The 12,891-nt window shown below is 39.0% G+C and overlaps 1 pseudogene; it reads left to right on the top strand.

The window, feature by feature from the left end:
* The window catches only part of LOC138443684 (14-3-3 protein eta-like), a 40,252-nt pseudogene extending 28,729 nt beyond the window's left edge, over positions 1–11,523 (top strand).
* The last annotated feature ends 1,368 nt before the right edge of the window (positions 11,524–12,891 follow it).

Here is a 12,891-nt window from a genome sequence, read left to right as displayed (position 1 = left end):
CTAACTGTTGCTTCCTGCATACATATTTCTCAAGAGGCAGGTCAGGTGGTCTGGTATTCCCATCTCTTTCAGAATTTTCCAAGATTTATTGTGATCCACACAGTCAAAGGCTTTGGCATTGTTAATAAAGCAGAAATAGATGTTTTTCTGGAACTCTCTTGCTTTTTCGATGATCCAGTGGATGTTGGTAATTTGATCTATGGTTCCTTTGTCTTTTCCAAAACCAGCTTGAACATCTGGAAGTTCACGGTTCATGTATTGCTGAAGCCTGGCTTGGAGAATTTTGAGCATTACTTTACTAGCGTGTCTTTACAGAGTTTATGTGTCGAATAGTTTTATGTCTAAATATAGTAAAATTGCACTACTAAATTGCTAGTACTGCAATTGCGTGGTAGTTTGAGCATTCTTTAGCATTGGCTTTCTTTGGGATTGGAATGAAAACTGACCTTTTCCAGTCCTGTGGCCACTGCTGAGTTTTCCAAATTTGCTGGCATGTTGAGTGCAACACTTTCACAGCATCATCTTTCAGGATTTGAAATAGCTCAACTGGAATGGCATCCCCTCCACTAGCTTTGTTTGTAGTAATGCTTTCCAAGGCCCACTTGACTTCACTTTCCAGGATGTCTGGCTCTAGGTGAGTGATCACACCATCATGATTATCTGGGTCATGAAGATCTTTTTTGTACAGTTCTTCTGTGTATTCTTGCCACTTCTTCTTAATATCTTCTGCTTCTATTAGGTTCCTAACATTTCTGTCCTTTATTGAGCCCATCTTTGCATGAAGTTATTGACTACTTGACATAAAATCTGCCACATTTTTAACTTTAATATATTAGTTATGAAAGAGTTATTTAAATACTAAGAAGATTTTGTGTGAGTCAGAAATTAAAATACTTAAAAATTACAGAAAGTGATTAAGCTTATGAATACAGTTTAAATTATTTCAAGATATGGATATATAGTTTGTAAAAGGCACCCAAATTTACTTAAATATGCCTTAAAATTGGCTACAAAAATTTTGCAAAAGTACAATAAATTTTTGAACTTAATATCTCGAGGACCTAGGTTTTGAGTATGCAAATTTAATTAATTGCTTATTATGTAAAAAACATTACAAGTATTTTCTGTTCTGTTAAGTCTATTAATGGATATTATAAGGCAATTTCTAAATTTAGAAAGGGGTGATTATTGACTACTAATAAAGTAGAAACAGGACTAATGCAGGAAATATTCAGAAAGTTATACATTCCTAATGTCTAATCTATTGCTTTCCTCTTAAATCTTTATCTACATTTGGGAAAACAATATTTGGGGTCCTTTCATGTAAAAATAGTAATTAAGTTGTGAAAGAAAATTAGATTTTTAGTTGGTTGACTTATCTCTTGGCCTGACTACTGCTCTGTTGGATTATGCAGAACTGGTGAATCCCAAGAAAGTTAGAAGGGCACAGATTATCAGTTCTTTTGGCTACAAAAAATCCAATCCAACTGGACTAAGCATGAAAGTAATTTAGGGGCTCATGTAACTGAAACTCCCAGGCACAGCTGGAATGAAAGACTCACACAATGCGATCAGGACCCATCTCTCAGTTCTTTTCTCTGGGTCAACTTTACCTATACATTATGAAGGTTGGGCCTGCATCCTTCCATGTTTAAAACCAGCAGAAGATAACATGCCTCTCCAGGATTATCCAGATGGCATCTCATAGGATCATGTCCTCCCTCAACCAATCACTCTACATGGGTATAAATCTTACCCTCATCTTTGGAGCCAGAGGAGAGTGAGATTAGGAACTGTGCAGGAAATAAGTAACTGCCCCTGCCACTAGAGAACATTCAACTTGGACAAAGATGAGTAGATGCTGGATGCAGGTCACTTGTAACACAGAATGTTTACAAATCCAATAATTCTACTTGCAAAATGTTTCTCTGGTGGAATCTTTTATTATTATTATTAAGCATGTAAGAAATCAAGGAGCTTGAGCAAGGGTTAGGAGAAAAGTTCATTTCTTTATCAGATTAAATAACAGTGAAGCCAATAGAATCAAAGCAAAAATAATGTTAATTTCTACTTCTGTCTCCACCAGGAAGCTCTATGACAAGACAAGCTACTTAGCCTTACTGTTTTATAGCTTCCTTACATGTCAGATGAAACTACCACATCCCAGGTTTTAAAGGTGATATGAGAACCTAGATAGCATATTTAAAAGCAGAGACATTACTTTGCCAACAAAAGTCCATCTAGTCAAGGCTATGGTTTTTCCAGTAGGCATGTATGGATGTGAGAGTTGTTGGACTGTGAAGAAGGCTGAGTGCCGAAGAATTGATGCTTTTGAACTGTGGTGTTGGAGAAGACTCTTGAGAGTCCCTTGGACTGCAAGGAGATCCAACCAGTCCATTCTGAAGGAGATCAGCCCTGGGATTTCTTTGGAGGGAATGATGCTGAAGCTAAAACTCCAGTACTTTGGCCACCTCATGCGAAGAGTTGACTCATTGGAAAAGAATCTGGTGCTGGGAGGGATTGGGGGCAGGAGGAGAAGGGGACGACAGAGGATGAGGTGGCTGGATGGCATCACTGACTCGATGGACGTGAGTCTGAGTGAATTCCAGGAGTTGGTGATGGGCAGGGAGGCCTGGAGTGCTGCGATTCATGGGGTTGTGGGACACGACTGAGCGACTGAACTGAACTGATGAGAATTGAAAGAGATAATTTGAAAGTCAAGATGCAAAAGATGGTATTTTATTTTATATTTATTTTTGGCTGCACTGGGTATCTGTTTCTATATGAGGGTTTTCTCTAGTTGTGGCAAGTGGAGTCTACTCTTTGTTGAGGTGCATGGGCTTCTCATTTTGGAGGCTTCTCCTATTGCAGAACACAGGCTCTAGGCACATGAGCTCAGCAGTTGTGGCAAAAAGGCTTGGCTGCCCCGTGGCATGTGGGATCGTTCCAGACCAGGGATCAAGCCCATGTCCTCTGCATTGGCAGGTGGATTCTTTACCACTGGACCAGCAGAGAAGTCAGATGTTATTTTAAAATTACAAAAGTTATATACAAATCTAAACTATTAGTAGTAGCAATAGTATTGATAGAACCATTGTTTTAGGTACTATACTAATTGAAGTTGTAAGATGCAGACAAAAGAAGCTGTTCTGAACTATTCAAGTAGAAAAGAAATTTAATAGATGGGTTCAAACAGCTTACAGACTTCTGAAGAATCAGGCTTAAAGGCTATATAACTAGGAGTGGGACAAAATGACTCTAGAGGACACTAAGCCTGCATGCTGGGCACAGGCTCTGTATCTTGTCTTTCCAACATCAGGTGCTGGAAGCTAGGCCACATGCTGCTGCTGCTTCTGAAACTGAGCATCTACCTGCAATCAAATTCATCATCAGACTTGAATCCCCCTTGCACTACCTTCTTCACACCACTCTAGCAATAACAGACCTCATATTTTAAGGTGTGCCTGGTAGAATCAAGGTCACACATCTGTACCTTAGCTGCAAGGGAGCCTGGAAAAACATGTTTATGGCCTTCATCTTAGGAAGCAGGATTCATAAGGTAAGAAATCCACTATAGGAAGGAGGCTCAGGACATTCCAAAGGCACATAAATATCTACTATATGCATAGCATTGTTTTAAGTCTTAAAAAACATGAAAACATTTAATGTCAGCGTGCAGATATAACCTACAGAACTATAGTCATAGCAGAACATAGACATCCTTCAGCTACAAGTCTTCTTACATTTAGCTTTCTCCATCTTTATAGAAACTCTGAAGCCACATTTTTGCCTCATTGCACTTCTTAAAATTATTTTTTGCTCAAATGAAAATCTCTAGAGTTTATAAATATATCATTCAACTTGAGTGTTTTTCAGAAACTCAAACTCAGCTGCCAGTGAACTGGTAGAAGTTACTCACTCAACTATATCCAAGATGAGACTCATCTTGCAGACCAAATATCAGAGATTTTTTTTTCCAGGAGTCTCCCAGAACATCACTATATGGAAATCCTGCAGAGATGTTTTGGAGTTTGAACAATACTTGACTTATAGTTCCATGACAAGTAGAGTTTATTCCTGGTTTTCCAAACTGTGTTCTTGTAAATCTTATTTTTCTAATTTTTAAAATTTGATTGGAGTAGAGTTGCTTTACAATGTGTGTCAGTTTCTGTTGTAGAGCAAAGTGAATCAGTTATATGTATACATATATCCCCTCTGCTTTAGATTTCCATCCATTTATACCACCACAGAGCCTTGAGTAGTGCTCTCTGTGCTATACAGTAGGTTCTCATTAGTTATCTATTTATACATAGTAGTTTACATATGTCAGTACCAATCTCCCAGTTCATCCCACCCCTCCCTACCCTCCTTAGTAACCATAAGTTTGTTTTCTTCATAAATCTTTAAATTTTCCACTCACAATAGACACACGAAAAAAAGAATGGGAATTTTGAACATCTATTATCTCTTCTGTAGTAACATGTGATACCTTCAGTTGTTGAGGAGTTTTCTTGCATAGCTGACAATGACGACTAGGTTTAAGAGGGCAGTAATTTAACTTTTGTTGTCCATACCCCTGAATTACTGAGAGAAGATAGGAAGAGAAAAAATTGAAAATACTTGTGTAGAATGTCTTAGGTGAATTTTTCTTGATCCGAGTGATAGCGTGAGTATTATAACTCAATTTTGTCTCAGCTATTACTTTCTGATCAAATTTTTGTATGCATAAAAAAAATGTAGATACTACATAAAAATTTCAGGGTTTTGCATCTGAGTGCGTATGTATGTATGTGAGTGCACATGTCTGTGAGCAAAAGGGAGAGGTACATGGGAGTTTGCTTAGGCTGAGCTTCAAGGCATGTCTGTGCCTTGCCAGGAAGAGTGCAATGTATAAAACTTGAATTTCAAATCTGTTAACTTATTTTTACTCCCGTTTGTTATCATTAATCCCATTTTGGCATTATTAATACCAAAACAGTCTCTTGGAAGAAACATTTGAAGAAAAGCTGGCTTATATCTATAAATTATTTAAAACTTTTATATGATAAATATAAAAAGTGAAAATACTAACAATATATTTCTTTTTAAATAATATGATCTTTAGTAGAGTTTATATAACACTTCTACATTTCCTGTGTTTCATAATCATTTAATTTTATAACTGACTAAATGCAAAAACCCTGCCATCCAGCATGCTCTGTGAGCCAGCATTTCCAGCCCAGCCTTGTGGCAGATGTTGCAGGAGAGGTTACTGAACCAAAAATACGGTTTGGGGGGTTTAGGCAGAAAAAGCTAAAAAGCACAAAGGGATAAAATTTTCACTTCAAGATTGATCATCAGTAAATCAAGAAAAAGATGAATAGTGCTGAATGTGAGAATAAGAGTGACAGAAGACGTGTGTAAGGCTGCAGAAATCCCAACACAGAGGCGAGAACTAGGAGCTAGGGCTAAAGGCGACGAGGAAAATATGAAGAAGGGTGGGACGCAAAAATAGCAATGACCGTTTAAGTTACATTGATTAAGCACTTACTACTGTAAATACTATGTTGAAAAATGAAAGTGTTCGTCATTCAATTGTGTCTGACTCTTTGCGACCCCATGGACTGTAGCTTGCCAGGGTCCTCTGTCCATGGGATTCTCCAAGTAAGAATACTGAAGTGGGCAGAAGATCTTCCTGATCCAAGGATCAAATTCAGGTCACCTGCATTGCAGGCAGATTCTTCACTGTCTGAGCTACCAGGGAAGTCCTATTAAACACTATGGATGCTTTAATTTACTCTCAACAACAATGAAAGGATGATATTACTCCTAGAATGACCATTATTCCTAGGAAGATGATATTACTCCCAGAGGAAGAAATTGGGAGGAAGGCAGAAGCACAGGTAACTCTCTCGTAAAAAGAATCATGAAGAGTGACAGCATCAAGATTTATATTCAGGGCTTTTTATTTATGCTCAAGACCTTTCCATACTTGGCTTCTTTTGACTCAATCACTTTGAAAATTGATTCCTCACTAAATGTGTTTAATAATTCTTTATTAGCTTGAATATGCACTTAGCAATACTTATCTATAAGTCAAATTTTAATTTTCTAGCTCTAAAAGGAGAATAAAAGAATATCAGCAAGCAGGAAGTACAGCACCAGCTCATATTCCATCAATCTTCTTTTTACTTATGATGGTTTTCACATGCAGATGCAATGCCCTGATCAATAACCACAAAAGTTGATTAACTGTTGTTTACTAAATCAAATCCTGCTTTAAGCTAATGTCTAAAACCAAAGCAGGAATTACGTGAGTTGGGTTATATAAACATTGGTATACATCAGGTCATTTCCAGGAAGAGCTTTTCTGGGCCAAAAGGATGTTTTCCTCCTTAGCCAGAAAGCATGACAAATGAGGGCCTCCCTGGTGGCTCAGACGATAAACAATCTGTGTGCAATGCAGGAGACCCAGGTTCAATCCCTGGGTGGGGAAGATCCCCTGGAGAAGAAAATGGCAACCCACTCCAGTATTCTTGCCTGGGAAACCCCACAGACAGAGGAGCCTGGTGGGCTACAGTCCATGGGATCGAAAAGGGTTATACATGACTTAATGACTAAGTGATGACAATGTATGAACAACTCAATCAATTTTAACATTGTAACCTGTTAAGAAATAAATGGATACCAGTTCATTGGAGGGGCCCAAAGTACACCCTGAACATAAAGTGTTTTAAACTGTCAAGAATATATACCTGTGACTTTGGTTAAAGATGGCTAAGTTGACTAACCCCACATGCTTCTCTTTCCTTCCAAAATCTAATTGAAATAAAAATAAATAGACATTAGGTAGAAATAAGAAATTATTTTGATAGGCAAAAATTTTTTATGAAATTGTTGGAAATTGGAAGCAATAAGAGAGTAAGTGTTTAAAATACATGCATATGCACACAAACACACACACACACACACACACAAACACACACACATGCAAAACCCAAAACAGGTAGAGAGGACTACTACAAAGGTGAAAGCCATGTATTCCAAGAATCTCATGCAAAACTCCAGAGAAGTTCCCCAGTATTCCATAGGAAGTCATCCAACAGCAGGGGCTGTCCAAAGACAAAATAATCAAGGTAATTAATTCAAAGACTACAGAAATGCTGAACTGGTGTGCCCTGCTGCCCCTCATTATTCCCCATAAAGCCATTTACTTGAGTAACTCTCCCCTTGCCCCAAACAGAAGGCCCTTTTGCAAGAAGTGTTGGCTCTGCAGTGAGATGGGAGAACAGGGCAGAGCCCAAGATAACTCTAGACGTCTGCTATGGAGAAAAATAAAAAGCAGTATCTCTTCCCAAAACTGAAATAAATAAACATGAAATAAGTGCATTTACAGAACAAAATCCAACTAATGGAATCTTAAGTAGCTGTCCTTCCAAGATTCAATTGAACTAACCTGAGACCAGAACTCAGCCTTTGTTACATTCCTGAAATGCATGCTATCTCACAAAGAATTAGTGAGAAACATCAGCTTTTATCAATTATTTTATGGGGACGTTGAAAAAACATACATTACCTATCACATAGGAATAATTTATTAAGTATCACACATTATAATCACATACATTTAACTCTTCTTTCTAAAGACATCTACCCTTCATTTCCTTTCTCTCTTTTCTGACTGCAAGAATATAAAATTTTCTCTTCTTCTTCATTATGTCTGTGCCCTCCAGGGTCCTTGCTGATTCCAACACATACTTCCTACTTTCTGCTGAAGTAATTGTACTAATGAAATTGTTTTAGTTCAAGCACCAGCCACACAAAGTGTTTCCAAGTTTGCATAACCCTATAATTAGTTATTCTCTACCTACAAATCCTTTTCTAATACTTTTTGTCCTATATATTGTTTAACTGAATCATTTCCCTTAGGCTCACTACTAACTGTCACTCCTATGTAAGAATTCCCATTATTGATTTAGTTTCCCATAAAATGAGTCCACATCTGCCTTTCCAACATCTGTCTCTTCCCATTACTACATAGGCTATTTTTTTTTTCAAATGTTCCATGCATTCTTTATCCTATAAGTCTCTTGTACAAAAGGAAATGTAATTCAAATTGGGTCCCCATATGGAAAGAATAAAGTGAATCTTTGGGGATCTGTATGATTAAATCTATAAATCTTCTCTATGGTCCAGCTGACATGTACCATCATAAGATGCCTTCCATCTCACCTATCATGCAGTTGTACATTAACAAAAAAGCATTTGAAAGATTTTCCAGAATTTCAAGAAAGTTGCCTATATGACATCCAATGTAACAAATAAGTCAATAATAACAATATAGCTTAATTAGAACTTTTCAGAATGGCAGCTAGAAAAGTTAATTTCCTTGAGAGGTCAAATGGCATATTCAATGGCTTGAAATTTCCAAACCAGCCTCTGCAGTTCTTCTATCCTGATAGTAGCACGAAACCTAATTCATTTGTCTTGGCTAATTAAATTCTACCTAGAGTGCCACCACTGCTGCTTTTCTGTAAGTCAGGGATGTTAATTACATGAGAATATTCAGTGTTATCATGCTAGGACAGTTGACTACCACAACCATGTTTTTAAAGGCTTGGCCCAAAGTACTTTCTAACTGTTTTGCTGGAATGTCAATGAATCCTGTATATTCAAACACAGAACAGTTACCTAATCATCTTCCCTCCCCTAGTTTGTATCTGATAGCTCTAGTTTTCATATATTATATATCATTTTGAAAAACATGTGAAGTCTAAAACATCAGAACTATACATTTTTTTAAAAAGTACAGAAAAACCATGAGCAACAGGAAAATAAATTTTAATTGATAATGAGATTAAGACATAAAAGTAGAACAATGGGCCATAAAGTAGAATGGCCATAAATATACATGTATGGCTTATAAATTTAACCTGTTTTCTATTTTTAAATAAAAAGGAGCCCCTGGAAGTGTTTCTAATAGACACTATGTTTTCTACTCAAGATTTCTCCCTTTCTCTTTATTAAAAAAAAATCAAACACATTTTTATTATGGTAGTTATGTAGATTGGGGGTAAATTATGGTTAATCTAAGCCAGCCATGGTCATCTCATCTCCTCTGCAATAGTTGTTCTGCTAGTATTTGTTGTATCTGGGCACCTAACCTGGTTCTGGCCAATGAAATTGTAGGAGATAACTGTGGGTTCTCTGGAGATGTTCCTCTGCATTTAGCTAGATTATTCTGAGAAAATTTGGCATATGTTATTCTTTAGGATGTTACTGTTATGAAGATTTGACTCCCAATACTACTACAAACACCTAACAACAATGACATAGGCTAGCCTAATAACAAGCTTGACACTGAAAGTGCATAGCTGAAAAAAAGGAAGTTGTAATTGCTGTGAATATCACTAAGTTGCTAAATAATCACTCTGAAACCAAACTGTCTCCTGACATCTTGTTAACTGAGGTTATACATTTATTGATGCTTTAATTTGGAACAAGCAAATTTTCACTAGCAATTAACAGAAATTTTTCTAAAAAACGTTTTCATGTGCAGTGAACATTGGGATGGACAATATTTCCAAACAGCATTCCTGTATCAAATATAAAGGTAGATTTGATAGTACTTTTACGAGAATATAGCATCAAAAAGAAACTCCATGAGAATAAACCATCAGATCTACACAATCTAGACTATGCTATACTTTTCTCCTAGCCTGATTTTATTTCACAATAAATTCTAACTTATCTAGAGGTCTTCAAAAAAAAACACATCAGAGGTTAAAATATAGTATTAATATTAGATATTCTGTCAAAGTAGAGGACGGAGGAAGAGTGATAGGGAAGGGAAGAAGGAGAAAGAAAATGCAAAATGGTCAAATACACATAGAAAATTCTAGGATAACAATGTTAAACAGTTTCTCAAAGGTTCTTGATGTGCTAATGGGTGTTAAGAATGTCTAAGTGATGCATGTAGCATTTCTGATGTTATTCTGACCCTAGACCTCAGAGCATACAGAGGGAATATTTTCCTATATTCTTATTATACATAATATAAAGAAAATCACATTCTATATAGTCTTTATATATTCTTCCATGTAGATGAAACAATAGGAAACTGAGCAATGAATATACTAAAAATTGCCAAAAATCACTCAGGCATCACCCCCCTATGCTAGGTTTTTGACCAGTGCACAACCAGCTGTGGGCTTCACTGGTGGCTCAGGGGTAAAGAATCCGCCTGCAATGCAAGAGACTTGGAGACCCGGGTTCAATCCCTGGGAGGGGACGATCCCTTGGCAGAAGAAATGGCAACCCACTCCAATAATCTTGTCCAGAAAACTCCATGGGCAGAGGAGCCTGGCAGGCTACAATCCATAGGTCACAAAAGAGTCGCACCTGACTGAGGGGCTGAACAACAACAACAGCCAGCTGTACCAGACCTTGGTTTCCCACATGCTCCCTCACATGCTGCCCCCTATAGTTCAGACACTATTTATGTGAATAGTACAGATGCTATCGATTTTATGGAACACCTCATGGAGTGGATAAAAAAGAAAATCTCAATCATGTCAGAATGGAGGGAAAAGGAATTATAAACTTTATTCGACACTCCAGACAAATATGAAAATGAGACAACCCAGCCCAGAGGTCTAGGCAGCCGAGAAGGCCAGCACAGCTGCGGGCCATCTGAGCTGCTTGCCACCTGCAGCCTGGACGACAAGGCAAGCCAGTGCGCGCGTGCGCAGTGGCAGTGGCCTCCGCGGTGGCCAAAAGCGCGCGCGCCATGGGCGAGCGAGGGAGCCTGGTGCCAGGAGAGGCCCGGCCACAACGACAAGGGACACCGCAAGCAGCTGCGACTGCGGCTGGCCAAAGCCTCCGCGATGAAGGAAGCGACCAGCCTCAATGAACCTGTCTTCACTGAAAACCGAGACCTCTTCTCTGTGGCTTACAAGAACGTGGGCTTTGCCTGACGGTCTTCCTGGAGGATCATCGACCAGAAAACTGTGGCGGAATGAGAAGTAACTAAAGAAGGTTAAGGTTTACCGAGCGAAGATCAAGGAGCTGGAAACGGTGTGCAACGCCATGCTGGCTCTTCTGGACAAGTTCCTCATGAGGAACCGCAGTGATTTCCAGGGTGAGAGTAAAGTCTTCTCCCTGGAGATGAAAGGCGACTCCTATCGCTGCCTGGCAGGGGCCGGTTCCGGTGAGAAGAAAAAGGATGTTGTCCCAAACTCTGCACTCTGCGGAAAGGAAGCCTCCGCAACCATCCAAGAGCGCTTGCAGCCCACGCACGCCATCCGGCTAGGCCAGGCCTCACTCTACGCCGAGATCCAGAAAGATCGCAGGCAAGCCTCTCTCTTAGCCTTTCACGATGCCTTAACCCAGCTGGACTCACTGAACGAGGATTCCTATAAGGACTACCTGCTCGTCGTGCGGCTGCTGCGAGAGAACCTCACCCTCTGGAGGGGCAACCAACAGGACGAGGAAGCTGGAGAAAACAACGCAGGCGCCTCGGTCCTTCCTCATCACAATCACTGAATATCTAGTGCTAAACTTGTCTGTGTGGCAGCACAGCTACTGAGACTACTCATATCTACTCTCCGCTCTCCCGGGAAGCAGTTCTGGACAAATTCATTGGCGTTGCTTTGAGCCCGTGGAAGCTTCCTTTTCCAATTGTGCAGACAGGTACGTTCCCAAGGAGGCCTTTTCTGTACTATGCCTGCTTATCTAAGTGAAATGGAGGTGAAAGCAATGGGGAAGTTAGAAGGGAGAATTAGCGGACACAGGCTATTTAACAGTCAGCTATTTAAATGATTCATTTAAAACAAGCTGGTAATGTTTGTTAAAGCAGTATGTCCGTGCATGGAAATATGAATTCACCGCTCTCGCCTGTTTCTTAAACTGATGGAAAACTGTTCAGGGAAGCTGAGACGGAGAGATCCTTTCTCCTTTCCATCCACTTAATAATAAGCTGCCTCACATGACGATTAAGTTGTACTTTGTTTTCCCTCTCTAAATAATGAGGTGCACAAACCTTTTCAGTGCAATACATTTAAAGTTTTGATACCTGTAACTTTTGGGAGTGGGGGGAGGTTACGATTATTTAAGAGTCATGGATATATTTTTTGTAACTCTTCGGCTGTCTTCCTTATGTGTCAGCCCATGTCAATTGAAATGGATGATTATAAAGTACTAGACTTTTTAATTATATCTTTTGGAGTTCAATGGGTAAATAAATGCTGTTTGGGGGATATTTTAAAAAATAAGAAAAAAATGAGATAACCTTTAGTTCTGTTAAGTCACTTAGTCATGTCCGACCCTGTGGACTACAGCATAGCCAGGCTTCCCTGTCCATCACAAACTCCCAGAGCTTACTCAAACTCATATCCATGTCAGTGATGCCATCCAACCATCTCATTCTCTGTCATCCCCTTCACCTCCCACCTTCAATCTTTCCCAGCATCAGGGTCTTTTCAAATGAGTCAGTTCTTTGCATCAGGTGGCCAAAGTATTGGAGTTTCAGCTTCAGCATCAGTCCTTCCAGTGAATATTCAGGAATGAGATAACCTTAGATGATTCAATCTAGAATATTAAATGATTCCTTTTGTATCTCATGATCTCACACTCAGTGTCTCACATCCCTTGATACAAGTTTATTAAAAACTATATATTGTTGAAATGAGACTACAGTTGACCCTTAATATGGGATTGAACTGTGAGGGTCTGCTTATATACAGATTTAGTTTAGTAAATACATGCTATAGTACTACATGATCTTGATTGGTTGAGTCCACTGATCAAAACCCCCAGATGAAGAGGGCAGACTGAACTTACATGTGGGTTTAGGACTGTTCAGGGGTCAGTGCCCCAAACACTTCCCCACCCTGAGTTACTCCAGGGTCAACT

The sequence above is a fragment of the Ovis canadensis genome, chromosome 1, assembly GCF_042477335.2.
Source record: "Ovis canadensis isolate MfBH-ARS-UI-01 breed Bighorn chromosome 1, ARS-UI_OviCan_v2, whole genome shotgun sequence".
Lineage (NCBI taxonomy): Eukaryota > Metazoa > Chordata > Mammalia > Artiodactyla > Bovidae > Ovis > Ovis canadensis.
The sequence above is the reverse complement of the archived record's forward strand: the minus strand, read 5'-3'. Positions and strand labels throughout refer to the sequence as shown.